This window comes from Spinacia oleracea, chromosome 2, assembly GCF_020520425.1.
Source record: "Spinacia oleracea cultivar Varoflay chromosome 2, BTI_SOV_V1, whole genome shotgun sequence".
Classification (NCBI taxonomy): domain Eukaryota; kingdom Viridiplantae; phylum Streptophyta; class Magnoliopsida; order Caryophyllales; family Amaranthaceae; genus Spinacia; species Spinacia oleracea.
The window spans coordinates 14,955,885-14,972,130 of NC_079488.1; positions in this window are offsets into that span (position 1 = coordinate 14,955,885).

Here is a 16,246-nt window from a genome sequence, read left to right on the forward strand (position 1 = left end):
TCCTCTTGGGGCGACCTTGGCTCCATGACTTAGGAGGTGTGGCTTCTACCTTGCACCAAATGGTTAAACTTAACCATAACGGGGTAATACTAGAAATCCGCGCCCCTCCCCTCGACGTCAGTTGTACTATGGTTGGAACGGCCGAAACTGCAGACGACCTTTATGGGTTCCAAATGGAAGAAGCAATCCAGTTCATCGAAGATTATGATCCAGCATTCCTAGACCCGCATGCATCCCGAGTCATCCCTAGAATGCTGTTAGCTCAAGGTTATTTCCCAGGAACCCCATTGGGCATAAGGAAGAAGGAATACACATTCCATCCTTTTCCCGACAAATCTACTCCCTTTGGCTTAGGTTATGAACCAACGGAGGAAGATATTGTTGACCGCCTGTCTAGGCTACGCCTTAACAAAACCAAACAAACCACCCTCCTTCCCCCGTATCAAAGGACCCTTAATGGGATGCTCGTTCGGGAAAGAGAAGAACACCCATGATGTGATTTCCCTGAACCCTTCGTTGAGGATGCTTGCTAAAACCCGGATTTGAAATTTTCCATGACTGCCACACCTTGGATGAGGCACCCCACCTCACCAAGACTAAAACAGCTGAAATATTGGACAACCAGGCTCTATGGACATTGTTTAACGAATCGAGGCCTATGGAGAACGAGACTGTGATGACTGCCCTAGCTTTACAAGATGAAGGTTTCGATCCAACCCGGTTAATCTCTCCTGCATCAACACTAGAAGAGGTCGAGAACGGATGGGTGAAGACATATCAGTGGGTCAATGCAAAAGGAATGGAATTCAAGATGAGTACCGGTGAAGGATCGAAGTTTTATGAGACTAAACCCCAGGCTTGAGCCATATAGAGCACCATTAGTAAAAAGCGCCTAGTAGTTCTTTAGATTGATAGAAAATAATAGAGACTTTAGATGGTCCTAAGGCCCCTTAGAATATGGGTCAGTTTTATTTTAGTGTGTTTTCCTTACTTTCCGAATCAATAAAGGCGTAATATTTCTCCTAAAATTTTTATTCTAACACTAAATAAGCACCAAATGTAATTGCAAATACAAAAATAAAGAGGCGGCCTACTCCAGGCCCAACAAACAAAGCCCACTCGGTTTTGAAATAGTGCCATGGGAACCAATTCCCGAAACCCACAAAATAAACCACACTATCCCATTCATATCCCCAAAACCTAAAAAGCCCAACCGGTGTCATCATAAGAGTCAATCCATGCAACCCAGAATCAAAGGAAATCAAAATCCAAAATAATGCAAATGTTACCAAAAAAACCAGATTCATAAAACATAGATTCCATCATACCCTTCACTAACAACACCTCAAAAACCTACACAAAGATCTTCATAACTTCCGCACCCTAACCCCATTTCACGCTAACAGTCAAAAAAGCCTCCAAAGTAGCCTCAAAATTGGCCTTTAAATACGAGCAAAATATCAAGGCACGAAAAAAAGAAATGCAAGAACATGTGAAGCAAAGCGTCAAAAATCGACCGCCCAAGTCATTTTCAGCGCCCAGATCTGGGCGCCGAAATTTGTGACGCCCCAGCCTGGGCGTTGAAACTCTCTGCCTGACAAAAATTTTCTTTTCAGAAAGTGCTCGTCATTTTATCCGCACACAACGAAAAAATAACGAACACTTGGGGGGTACAGTACGTATCCAAGTATCCAAATAGGCTTACCAACCAAGAATATAGCCATACAAATTAGTCGGATTTCAAGTTTCATATTTTACGCGACTTATGGCAAAAAAAAAAAAAAGAACGGCAGATGAAAATAATGATAATACTTCACTCATTTGACCGATTAAGTAATATGTTTCCACCTCAGGGCATATCTACCGAAATCCGGCATACTAGAACTTATTCTAAAGCTAGAACTACGCGCGACCTGATTCTGACAAGATACGTAGGCAATCCTTACCAAGGATTCGGTCCAATAAAAAAAACGAATATTCTTTGTGCAAAAAGTGTTAGACATATAAAATACATAAAAAAAGGAGAAACAAAAATAAATTAAAATGTAAAATAAAAATACGCCTTTATTGAGAAATAATAAGAAGGAAAACAAAGTGCTAGGAATAAAAACAAACACAACTGAAATAAATAGAGGGCACCTACACCCTAGAAAGAACTACACTACTCTAGTTCTTCCGGATCATCAAATAAAGTCTTGTAAAGGGCAATGTTCGCAGGATCCACCCCCACGGTCTTCTGCGCTGCCCCAATGTCAATCTCCATAAGAACCGGCTCCTGGACACTGACTTCCAAAGATGCCAAGGCTTCAGAAACATTCTCAGTTATAGCCCGCTCGGCCTCAAGGGCACAGACAATGGTGGGAGAAGGATTATTATCATCAACTAGACTAGCCACTGTTTTTACAGGCGGCTGAGCCTTCCTAACCCATACATTGTTCCAGTGACGATCTCCGCGAGAGCTTGCATTTCTTTTAACAACAGCAGGCCCCTTCATGTTAGGCATCTTTTTAGGCCTAAAACTGGAACAGGGAGGAACTTCCTTTCGCTTTCGATCAGGACGAGCTTTCACAGTCTTAATACTATAGGTACGAGGTCTGGCAGAATCAGGACCCTCATACTTAACACGAATACGAGGTATCAAAAGCTCAGCCGGCTCCCCATTACGAGCCTCGGTCCTCACATCTTTATCATCGGAGCTCATCCACAACTTGTAGTTTTCAGAAAGACCCACAAAGCCATTTGTAGCTACGGCCCAACGCGGGAGACCATCATAATACTTGGCCCACGCTAGGACCCGTGTTTGTGAAAAGGCCGCTACCTTAGGTGGTACCGTATCAGAAAAGGGGATAGTCTGCCTTAAACCATATTGACGCATGACTCGGTAAGGGAAAATATAAATGGGACGAGATAGCCCCAACAAAGAAACATAAACCGATACATCAGAACCCCCTGTCATAGTAGTCAAACCCCACCATGGTACCACCCACTTAATAGAACAAATGCCATAAGTAAAAATTAAAGGAGGTCCATTCGGCCTCGTCCTGGCCTTGGTGCAAGTATTTTCGGTTACCCAAGGCTATAGGGCGATAATGTTTAGGATCGGCAGGAGCTTCCAAAAGTCTAAGCCGTTCCGCAAGCCAAATCTACAAAAACAGGTACGATTGAATCAAAAGAATGAAAAAAATGGTCCCTGGGGCGCAGTTTCAACGCGCAGGACCAGGCGCCGAAAACTCCAGCGCCCAGCCCTGGGCGCTGAAACTCAGCCCCAGGCAAAAAAAATATATATATGCAAAAGGGACGTATACGTGCGCAAGGAAAAATCGATTACCTGCAGTAATAGGGGGCTTCCCTTAAAATGTTCAGATTTGGCATCCTTCTTTAGCTCATCCGCACTCAGCAAAGTCTCGGCAACAACCAACGACATGATAGAATAGCAACTTTCCATCTGGCTAATCAAGGGGATCAACCTTATGTCACTGAACTCACCATTGTTATTCGATAGCAAATAATGATTCAACAAGCAAAATACAAGGGCTCGGATATTCAATTTCTTTTCGGTCATATTCTTACTAGGTCTAAAATGATGTTTTACAAGTTTTGCCAAGTTAACCTTATCATCTACAACAATTTCAGCAAACATGTTATCATCTAGTCCTAGGAAAGCCCTTATGGTTGTTTTACCCTCTTCAGTAGTGCCAGGGGTAACAGGAGTAGCATTGGTAGGATAACCAAGGATCGCAGCAAATTCATCGGGCAAAGGACATATTTCGTTGCCCCGAAAGGCAAAAACATGATGATCGGAGTCCCAAAAGTTTAGGGCAGCATGCAGAAAGTTATAATCAATATTAATTTGTTGTAAGCCTAAAAGTGCCTCTAAGTGGTATTCTTTTTACAAAGCCTTTTCTGTGGGAGTAAGGGCTCGTAGCCAATGCCTAACAGTCCGTTGGAGTGAGAAAATAGGGGTCGACATGGCAAAAGCAATGAGTAATTAAAACGCAGCAAAAAGAGAGAAAGAATTTGAGAGTGGTGGAAAATAGGGACGTATCTAGCCACTATATATAGCTGGACGCACCCTGTGACATCCTGATCCCATTCGGAAACGTGTTAGGAAATCCGAAAGTCAAATATCACCAAGAAAAGACTTTCAGCGCCCACGGCTGGGCGCCGAAATGTTTAACGCCTGGCCTTGGGCGCTGAAAATGCAGCCCAAGGCCCAGATTTCACAAAACACGGAACAGGAAAGGACTTAAGACCGTGTTGCTAAACACGAGGCCCTATTGCAAGTAGGATCAAGCCCAAAGCACCTTTAGCTCCCAAATAAGCAAATATAAACATTAAAACTTGGTCGAAACTTAGACTCGTCTCAGAAAATACTTATGTACACTTTTAAAAAAAAAACAAGTTAAATATCATGGTCATTCTTCGAAACACCAAAAATATGTGTCGTCAAGTCGTTGGTTTTCCAAATAAAAATTGTTTGTGTGTTAAAGGATTAACCCGGGCCAAGCTAAAGCCGGATGTCGCCTGAAAACTAAAGTCGCACTCCACGGCTTCGCTAAAGTAGCACACTACTATAAAAGGTCGCTCGCACATACGAGCATGACCCCAAACATGATTACAAGATGCAAAAAACGACCGACGAGCCCCAGTGCTTGGGGGCTCGCAGAAAATAGACTCTAACAAGGAGCGTAAAATCGAAATCACATTCTCGGACTGCGCCATACATCATATCATGTTTGGATATCTCAAAAAAAAACAACAGGTTCGACCTCATCGAAAGGTCGTCATTGACACTTGTGCACGGTCCTCTGATCGAAGACCAAGTCAAGCCGTAAAGACTAGCTCAAGATCACGAAAGCAGACGGTCGCAAGACAAAAGTCCGTCTGAACACGTTGTCAGCCCACGTTCAGGTTACAACTAAATTCGAGCATCCCTCGAAAGAATTCGCTCTTGCAAGAATGAATAAAAAGAAATTCTCAAAAGAAATAACAAAGAACCAAAGAAATAGGAACTTGCCCATCTTCAGTTGGCAAGATCGCGTCACAAACCGCGCGAGTTCCCAAATCGAAAAAAACGAATTCAGGGACGTCCACCCTTAGCGGACAGGGCTCGCCCACCTTCAGCGGGCGGGGTCTGCGTTACTAGCCGCGCCGGTCCTCAGTTTTCGAAAAAAGAATCTTCCAAAAACAAAATGAAATAGGCTCGCCATCTTCAGCCGGCGGGGTCTACGGCACAAACCACGTAGGTCCTAATTTTCAAAAAACACAAAACAAATTTCAAAATAGATTCGTCCACTTCTATCGGACGGGGTGTCCACCCTTAGCGGACAGGTTCGCCATCTTTAGCCGGCGGGGTCTACGTCACAAACCGCGTAGGTCCTTATTTACAAATTTCGAAAACAGATTCGTCCACTTCTATCGGACGAGGTGTCCACCCTTAGCGGACAGGCTCGCCATCTTTAGCCGGCGGGGTCTGCGTCACTAACCGCGCAGGTCCTTAGTCGCTGTAGCGATAACTTTTTCTGGTTTTCCCTTTTCCAAAATTAAAAGGATTGATTTTCCGTTTTTTTCCAAAAAAGAGAGATGTGCTGGATTTTCCTTCGTTTTACGTCCCATAAAAACAAGGGGGTTTTCTCGTTTAGCTAGCCCTGAAAATGAGAATCTTTAAAAACACTTTTACCTCGTGATTGGGCTTGGCCAGGCCCAATTACACTTTATAGCTTTGATTTCGAAAACATCTGTAGCTACTCCCAATGACAAAGTGAGGGAGTTTCTACGCACCTTTAGATCCTTCCAATGACAAAGTGAGGAAGTTTCTATACTAACAGTTGACTAATCCCAATGACACGTGAGGGATATGTCCACATTTCAAGTGATGACCCTTAAGTCAAATGTTATCACTCGGGGGCTCGTGAGACCCTCGCAAAACAGGTCACATACACCATGGCTTGTGTGACGCACTCCGTCTAATACTTTGACCATCGTCTTACTCCAAGACTCAGTCAAAGTGGGGGCTAACTATAGACACCTACTTTTGTCCCCATTCCCGAAAGGGAAAGGTTCGATGATGAAAGCATAAATCTCCCCTTGACAACGCATCTCCTATAAAATAAACGAATCCCAATTCCCCTTTTCATTTCACCCGAAACCTGATATTTATAGAAAACTGCTATTTATGGAAACCTGCTAAAAATAGTAACTGCCGTAAAAGGTAGCTTCTAAAAGTGGCAAATCATAAAGGATAGAAACCTGTCAGAATTAGGTGTTGCATTCCAACATAAATCCTAAATGAGATAGAAAACTACGAGAATCCTATTCCTAATATGATTCGGAAATAAGAGTTACGTATTAATCCTAACGAGCCTAGAGTTCGTAACGGGCCCAGACGCATTCCGTCATGAAATTGATACGCACTAAAAGACTCGATTAAGTCTCAAACTCTACGGATTTCAGGAATCCGAATCTGACTAAGAAAACAGGCCAGACCCTATATTCAACGCCTGGCTCTGGGCGCCGAAATCTTCGGCGCTCAAGACTGGGCGCTGAAAATACCTGGGTACGTGTTTTTTCCTAATTCTTTGTGGATTAGAACTCTGCAATTCTATCTTTCCACGAACTCTTTCCTATAAATACAGCCCCAAATTCGACGTGAAAAAAAACACACAACACAATTATATTCTGAGTATTGACTCTAACCCTTAGCCTAAGCCTCACGCTGCAAAACTGTTCACGCGTTCTATCGCAATCGATCTATAAATCGAACAGAACGTATCCTGTCCCATAATTGAGATTCGTTAAATAAAAAGGAGAAATAGCAAAGTCAAAGTGGTTAGGTTTCTGAGAACCGTGACGCACCTCTCAAGGGTGCGTCGTAATGTGTCCCTTCTCGATGATTTAATTGCTTTCCTCGCCTTTTTTTTTTGACTTGTTAAACTAACTAAATCTGATTGTTCTATCACGCCTAACAAATATAATATTTTTGGGAAATTGGATTATCATGCTAGGTCCCTTAATGCAATATAAATCAGATAATCGCGATCGATCTAGTATTATATGTTGCATATTGCTAAAATCAACTCAGATTAATTTAATAGTTAACGCATGTCCCTTCAATTATTTATGCTGAGCTAGTAAGGATATCCTGCCTCTGGAGTTCTCGACGAGCGAAGTACTCCTCTCGGTAGTTACAGTCCCCCGAACCCTCAATCTCTACCTTGCGGGTGTATGTTGAGAGATCCCCACACCAGGGATCACAAGGGAACCTACGGCCGTCGTGGTCAAACATAATTGCACTCCTTTTATGTCACGATAACCGGGTTTTGTCAGTTTTTCTCATTGTCGTTAAAAACTGAATGGCGACTCCTATGTTACTAGTCAATTGGGTGTAAACTCACAGGAAATCCAATTACACTTGATTGAATAAAAAAGAATCGTCACACCCACGAGGGACGAGGTCACGCATTAGCCTCGTGCTTTTTCGACCCCCTCACGGCTTGGTAGCCATCTGGCAAATTGACCAAATCCCACACTTGGTTTTCTTACATGGAGTCTAATTCAGATTGCATGGCTTCTTGCCATTGCTTGGAGCTAAGGCTTGTCATAGCTTGTTTGTATGTTGCAGGTTCATCACTTTCAAGTAATAGAACGTCATAGCTCTCGTTCGTCAAAATACCTAAGTACCTTTCCGGTTGAGATCTATATCTTTGCGATCTTTGCGGGGTTACATCTCTAGATGGTCCATGATTCTCACCAGATACTTCTAAAGATCTCTGAGTTTCATCCTAAATGTCATTTTGAGCATTCTCTAGAGTTTGTTGTTCTACTCGAATTTCTTCGAGGTCTACTTTTCTCCCACTTATCATTTTGGAAATGTGATCCTTTTCCAAAAAGATACCATCTCGAGCAATAAACACCTTCTTCTCAGATGTATTGTAGAAGTAATACCCCTTTGTTTCCTTTGGGTAGCCCACAAGGATACATTTGTCAGATTTTTGGATGAAGTTTGTCTGAAATTAATCGTTTGACGTATACTTCACATCCCCAAATCTTAAGAAAAGACACTTTTGGAGGCTTTCCAAACCATAGCTCATATGGAGTCTTTTCAACAGCTTTAGGCGGAGCTCTATTTATAGTGAGTGCAGCTGTATTTAGTGCATGTCCCCAAAATTCTATTGCAAGTTCGGCCTGACCCATCATTGACCTAACCATGTCTAGCAAGGTTCTGTTCCTCCGTTCCGACACACCGTTCCATTGTGGTGTTCCAGGAGGAGTCAATTCTGATAGAATTCCACATTCTTTCAGATGGTCATCAAATTCATAGCTCAGATATTCACCGCCTCTGTCAGACCGCAGTGCCTTAATCTTCTTGCCTAATTGATTCTCTACTTCACTCTGAAATTCCTTGAATTTTTCAAAGGATTCAGACATATGCTTCATTAGGTAGACATAACCATATCTACTAAAGTCATCAGTGAAAGTGATAAAGTAGCTGAAACCACCTCTAGCATTTGTACTCATTGGTTCACATACATCTGTATGGATTAAACCCAACAGTTCAGTTGCTCTTTCTCCAACTTTAGAGAAAGGTTGCTTTGTCATTTTGCCAAGTAAACATGATTCGCACTTACCATAATCCTCTAAGTCAAATGGTTCTAGAATTCCTTCATTTTGAAGTCTTTCTATGCGTTTCAAGTTAATATGGCCTAATCAACAATGCCACAGATAGGTGAGATCTGAATCACCCTTTTTGGCCTTTTTGGTATTTATGTTATAAACTTGTTTGTCGTGATCTAATAAATAAAGTCCATTGACTAATCTAGCAGATCCATAAAACATCTCTTTAAAATAAAACGAACAACTATTGTCTTTTATTAAAAAGGAAAATCCCTTAGCATCTAAGCAAGAAACAGAAACGATGTTTTTAGTAAGACTTGGAACATGGAAACAGTCTTCCAGTTTCAAAACTAGCCCAGAGGGCAATGACAAATAATAAGTTCCTACAGCTAATGCAGCAATCCGTGCTCCATTTCCCACTCGTAGGCCGACTTCACCCTTGCTTAACCTTCTACTTCTTCTTAGTCCCTGTGAATTTGCTTACCTAAATTATTTTAGAATTGAGTCTAAATACATAATGTGCTTAATTTTTCAATGATTTAAGGATCTTGGATTCATTTTATTCACACCTGCCGGGACAATAAATTTGAATAAAATGCTAATGACTTGTTTAAATTGCATGATTGCTTTAATTTTCAAGTTATTACTCATAATAAATGTTTTAGACTTTTCATGCTTCAATGTATGTTTTAATTATTGTTTATAATTAAATATCTTGCACTGCAGTAAATCCTTTTAGAAGGGTAACAGTAAATTTCCTCGATTGATAGTGAATCCAAGAACGATTCACGGAAATGAGAGAAAGTGAGAAATTTAAAATGTACGTTTCTTTTAGCGACTTTTATGGTTGTTTTCGAGTATCTAAGTCGAATGGAAAACCAATTGGTGCTTGTGAATTCAAAATATAATGTAGTTTTGAGATCATAAAGCATTGAGTTTAAACGCTCAGCTTTACCAATGGTTAACAACCTAATATCTTTGTTCATTTAATTCTCGAATGAGTCTAGTCCCTAGACATTCGAATAGATCGATGTTTAGAGAACTTTAGAAGCTTCTGGTAAGATCATCTAGTTGAAACAGAATATTCAACATAAATAAAATGGTAAGAACCTTGTTGGAGTGACATTGGACATGTCTAACAAAGTATAAAAGTCAACACTAGAGAAGTCAATTCTTAAGACTATAAGAAAGGGTACAAGAAATAGGATCCATATTTCCGTTTCCGGCTGTTAGGTTATGACAAATATAAAACATATATTTCATGCAGAAAAACCATAAAGCCAGGAATCCAAATTAATTGCCACATAACCAATTAGCATAATTTAGGATACATACATCTGTAGCGTGCCTTCCCTAGCTCCTCCCGAACCGAACAAGAACAAGTTTAGGACTCAAAGTGTAGTCCCTCCGTAGATAGTCCACATCATGTTCGGATCCGCCTTAGATTCAATTATCTAGAATTTAGCCTAAGGTATTATGGTATTCGTAGTTAATTATTTGGCAAATTATTAAGCTTAGTTTTTAACTTAAAACTATATGAACACTTTATGATTGATGTATATAAATTGTGATTTCCATCACCTATTTATAGGGTAGGATTATCGGAACTAGAAACCTACTAGGATTCAATTTATCTAATTCAATTAGAATTAGACTTAAATTAAGTCTATTAATTTTAGTGTTTAGCTTAACAACTAACTCTAGTAGTTTTAGGAAAATAATCTAATCGGACAAATCCTAAACGCCTAAGGATTCGAAACACGTACGAACACAACGACACGCACGAACAACCCACAAGGGGTGCTGACCGCGCGCGGTGGGTTGGCTCGGCCCAGCAGCGCTGGTACGCAGTCCACGAAGGGCGCGCCAGCCTGCTGGCCTTGCCTTGCTTGCTGGGCCTGGCCTTGCTCCGTGCTCGGCTGGGCCTGCTTCCTTGGCGGGCTGCTGCTGCTCGCCTGTTGTGCTTGCGCGGGCTTCGCTAGGCGCGGGCCTAGCTTCGTGATGGGCCTTGCGTCTAGCAAGCTCGTCCGATGTTTATTTCGTACGTCGCGCTTCCGATTAATTTTCCGATTCCGGAATTCATTTCCGATTCGAACAATATTTAATATTTCTGATTTCGGAATTAATTTCCGTTTCGAACAAATATTTAATATTTCCGATTCTGGAATTTATTTCCGATTCCCATAATATTTCCGATTTCGGCAATATTTCCGTTTCCGGCAATATTTCCGATTCAGGCAATATTTCCATTCCCGATAATATTTTCCGATACGTATCATGTTTCCGTTTCCAGCAACATCTACGACTTGGATAATATTTATATTTTCGGTACGATCCATATTTCCGTTTCCGACAATATCATCGTTTCCGGAGTATTCATAATTTGCCTTTTGATGATTTCAGCTTCCACTGGAAGCGAGATCCGTCGATTCCGAATATCCATAAATGGAGTATTTAATTCACTTAAATACTTGATCCGTTCACGTACTGTTTGTGTGACCCTACGGGTTCAATCAAGAGTAAGTTGTTGATTAATATTATTAATTCCACTTGAACTGAAGCGGCCTTTAGCTAGGCATACAGTTCACTTGATCTCACTGAAATATTAACTTGTATAATTAATTAATATTGAACCGCATTTATTAGACTTAGCATTGAATGCATACTTGGACCAAGGGAATTATTTCCTTCAAAAGGAACTTACAATTCCGTTTCTACCTATTGTAAGGTTATGATTCATATGACAGTTCATAAATCATGCGGAAAAACCATAAAGCCAGGAAACATATTATTTACACATAATCATTTAGCATAGTTTAGATGCATACTCTTTGTTGCGTGCCTTCCCTAGCTGCGCCCGAACCGAACAAGAACAAGTCTTTAGGACTCCAAGTGTCGTCCCTCCGTAGATAGTCCACAGCATGTCCGGATCCGCCTTAAGATTGACCAACTAGAATCGCCCTTAAGGTTCTAATATTTTCGGTTAGGTAGGCAAGAATATTGGCTGATTTTTCTGCTTAAAAATCTTAGTTTTGAATACTTAAAACTTGTGTATAAATAATGACCCCTAGGCCTTTATTTATAGAGTTATGGAAAAGGAATCGTAATCCTAGTAGGATACGAATTAATTGAAATTAGAATCCTACATGAATTCTATTTAATTAATTTATCCAATTAGGAATAGGAATTTAATCATACACTAACTCTTGTAGATTTAGGAATCACGCATGAGCACAAACTCACACACACACGGCAGCCACAAGGGCTGCCCATGCGCGTGCGAGCAGCAGCCCACGCAGCGCGGCCCACGCATCCGTGGCCTTGGCGCGCGCTGGGCCTGCCTTGCGGTAGGCCTGGGCGCTGCCTTGGCTGGGCTTGTGGCGCGCGTGCTTGCTGGGCGATGGCCCGGCTTCGTGCTGGGCCTTCGTCCGGCAGGCCTCGTCCGATGCTAATTCGTACGATACGCTTCCGATTAAATTTCCAGTTCCGGAATTTATTTCCGATACGAACAATATTTAATATTTCCGATTCCGGAATCAATTTCCGTTTCGAACAAATATTTAATATTTCCGTTTCCGGAATTATTTTCCGATTCCGATAATATTTCCGATTCTGACAATATTTCCGTTTCCGGCAATATTTTCGATTCTGGTAATATTTCCATTTCCAATAATATTTTCCGATACGTACCATGTTTCCGTTTCCGGCAACATCTACGACTTGGATAATATTCATATTTCCGATACGATCCATATTTCCGTTTCCGGCAATATCATCGTTTCCGGAGTATTCATTTCTTGCCTGTGACGATCTTAGCTCCCACTGAAACCAAGATCCGTCGGTTCCGAATATTTATAGATGGAGTATTTAATGCCATTAAATACTTGATCCGTTTACGTACTATTTGTGTGACCCTACGGGTTCAGTCAAGAGTAAGCTGTGGATTAATATCATTAATTCCACTTGAACTGAAGCGGCCTCTAGCTAGGCATTCAGCTCACTTGATCTCACTGAATTATTAACTTGTTAATTAATACTGAACCGCATTTATTAGACTTAACATAGAATGCATACTTGGACCAAGGGCATTATTTCCTTCAGTCTCCCACTTGTCCTTAGGGACAAGTGTGCATTTCCTAATTCCTTTGTCGCTCGATGCTTGCTCTTGAACATAAGGTAAGAGTTGTCATCCTTATTATGTCCAGAGGCGTTCCTCGGTTTCAGAGTTCAACTGATCAAATAAACAGATAATCATAGCCTATGATTCATCCGAGCACGGCCATGCATTTCACAGTTTCTAGCTCTCCGAGTGGCCTTGTACAACTTTTAAGCATCTCATCCCGATTTATGGGAGGACAATCCCAATCTTGCGATCTTGAGATTAGACTTCGTTTGATAGGTGATTACCTGAGCGTTGCCTTTATAGCCTCCTTTTACGGTGCGACGGTTGGTCAACGTCAAAGCAACCAGTTCTCAAACAAGTAATTTCAAATCACTCAGGTATTGAGGATTTAGTGTCTAATAATTTAATGAAATTTACTTATGACAGACTTTCATCTCTTACAGTAAAGTTTCATAGGTCTTCTCCGATACTAGTCTTCCCAAAGTAAGTATCTATGCAAATGATTATGACATTGCCATGTCCACATAGTTCAAGAAACAGAACTACTAGTCATCTTGCATTCTAATCGTCTAACGTTTTCTATGCGTCCAATTTTATAGAAAACTCCGATTAGGGACCATTTTCAACCTTTGACATTCAAGTTCACTTGATAGACATTTCTTAGTCACAGGACTGGTCCTGACAGTCTATCTTGAATATATCGTCAAGTTGAAGGGACTCATCATTTAATAAACCACAAATTAAATGGAAAAATGAATTCCTTTCATTTATTGTGAATGATTAACCAATAATGTTTTACAAAGATTTAAACTCTAAAACTTTAAAACATTAAACAGAGACATCAAAGCCATTCTCCAATATGCTTGATTCCCATAGCTGCAGTGTGCGAGTTGTGCTTCGCTTGCGGCAGAGGTTTAGTTAATGGATCTGATATGTTGTCATCAGTTCCAATTTTGCTTATCTCGACTTCTTTTCTTTCAACGAACTCTCGTAGAAGGTGAAATCTACGAAGTACATGCTTGACTCTCTGGTGGTGTCTAGGCTCTTTTGCCTGTGCAATAGCTCCGTTATTATCACAATACAGGGCTATTGGTCCTTTAATGGAGGGGACTACACCAAGTTCTCCTATGAACTTCCTTAGCCATATAGCTTCCTTTGCTGCTTCATGTGCAGCAATGTACTCCGCTTCAGTTGTAGAATCCGCAATGGTGCTTTGCTTAGCACTTTTCCAGCTTACTGCTCCTCCGTTGAGGCAGAAGACAAACCCAGACTGTGATCTGAAATCATCTTTGTCGGTTTGGAAACTTGCGTCCGTATAGCCTTTAACAATTAATTCATCATCTCCACCATAGACCAGGAATTCATCTTTGTGCCTTTTCAGGTACTTCAGAATATTCTTGGCAGCAGTCCAATGCGCCTCTCCTGGGTCTGACTGGTATCTGCTCGTAGCACTGAGTGCGTACGCAACATCCGGGCGTGTACATATCATAGCATACATTATTGAACCAATCAATGATGCATATGGAATCCCATTCATTCGTCTACGCTCATCAAGTGTTTTTGGGCACTGAGTCTTGCTTAGAGTCATTCCATGAGACATGGGTAGGTAGCCTCGCTTGGAGTCCGCCATTTTGAACCTATCAAGCACCTTATTTATATAAGTGCTTTGACTAAGTCCAATCATCTTTTTAGATCTATCTCTGTAAATCTTGATGCCCAATATGTACTGTGCTTCTCCTAGATCCTTCATCGAAAAACATTTCCCAAGCCAAATCTTGACAGAGTTCAACATAGGAATGTCATTTCCGATAAGCAATATGTCGTCGACATATAATACTAGGAAAGCAATTTTGCTCCCACTGACCTTCTTGTATACACAAGATTCGTCCGCGTTCTTGATGAAACCAAAGTCACTGACTGCTTCATCAAAACGTATATTCCAGCTCCTGGATGCCTGCTTCAATCCGTAGATTGACTTCTTTAGCTTGCATACCTTTTTAGCATTCTTTGGATCCTCAAAACCTTCAGGCTGTGTCATAAACACAGTTTCTGTTAAAACGCCGTTTAAGAAAGCAGTTTTGACATCCATCTGCCATATTTCGTAATCGTAATATGCAGCGATTGCTAACATTATTCGAATAGACTTTAGCATTGCAACTGGTGAAAAGGTTTCATCGTAATCCACACCGTGGACTTGCCTGTAACCTTTTGCAACCAATCTAGCTTTGAAAACTTCAAGTTTCCCATCCTTGTCCTTTTTCAGTTTGAAAACCCATTTGCTTCCAATGGCTTGGTAGCCATCTGGCAAATCGACCAAATCCCATACTTGGTTTTCAGACATGGAGTCTAATTCAGATTGCATGGCTTCTTGCCATTGCTTGGAGCTAGGGCTCGTCATAGCTTGCTTGTAAGTCGCAGGTTCATCACTTTCAAGTAATAGAACGTCATAGCTCTCGTTCGTCAAAATACCTAAGTACCTTTCCGGTTGAGATCTATATCTTTGCGATCTACGCGGGGTAACATTTCTAGATTGACCATGATTCTCACCAGATTCTTCTAAAGATCTCTGAGTTTCATCCTGAATGTCATCTTGAGCATTCTCTAGAGTTTGTTGTTCGACTCGAATTTCTTCGAGGTCTACTTTTCTCCCACTTGTCATTTTGGAAATGTGATCCTTCTCCAAAAAGACACCATCTCGAGCAACAAACACTTTGTTCTCAGATGTATTGTAGAAGTAATACCCCTTTGTTTCCTTTGGATAGCCCACAAGGATACATTTGTCAGATTTTGGATGAAGTTTGTCTGAAATTAATCGTTTGACGTATACTTCACATCCCCAAATCTTAAGAAAAGACACATTTGGAGGCTTTCCAAACCATAATTCGTATGGAGTCTTTTCGACAGCTTTAGACGGAGCTCTATTTATAGTGAGTGCAGCTGTATTTAGTGCATGTCCCCAAAATTCTAATGGAAGTTCGGCCTGACCCATCATTGACCTGACCATGTCTAGCAAGGTTCTGTTCCTCCGTTCTGACACACCGTTCCATTGTGGTGTTCCAGGAGGAGTCAATTCTGATAGAATTCCACATTCTTTCAGATGGTCATCAAATTCATAGCTCAGATATTCACCGCCTCTATCAGACCGCAGTGCCTTGATCTTCTTGCCTAATTGATTCTCTACTTCACTCTGAAATTCCTTGAATTTGTCAAAGGATTCAGACTTATGCTTCATTAGGTAGACATAACCATACCTACTGAAGTCATCAGTGAAAGTGATAAAGTAGCTGAAACCACCTCTAGCATTTGTACTCATTGGTCCACATACATCTGTATGGATTAAACCCAATAGTTCATTTGCTCTTTCTCCAACTTTAGAGAAAGGTTGCTTTGTCATTTTGCCAAGTAAACATGATTCGCATTTACCATAATCCTCTAAGTTAAATGGTTCTAGAATTCCTTCCCTTTGAAGTCTTTCTAAGCGTTTCAAGTTTATATGGCCTAATCGACAAT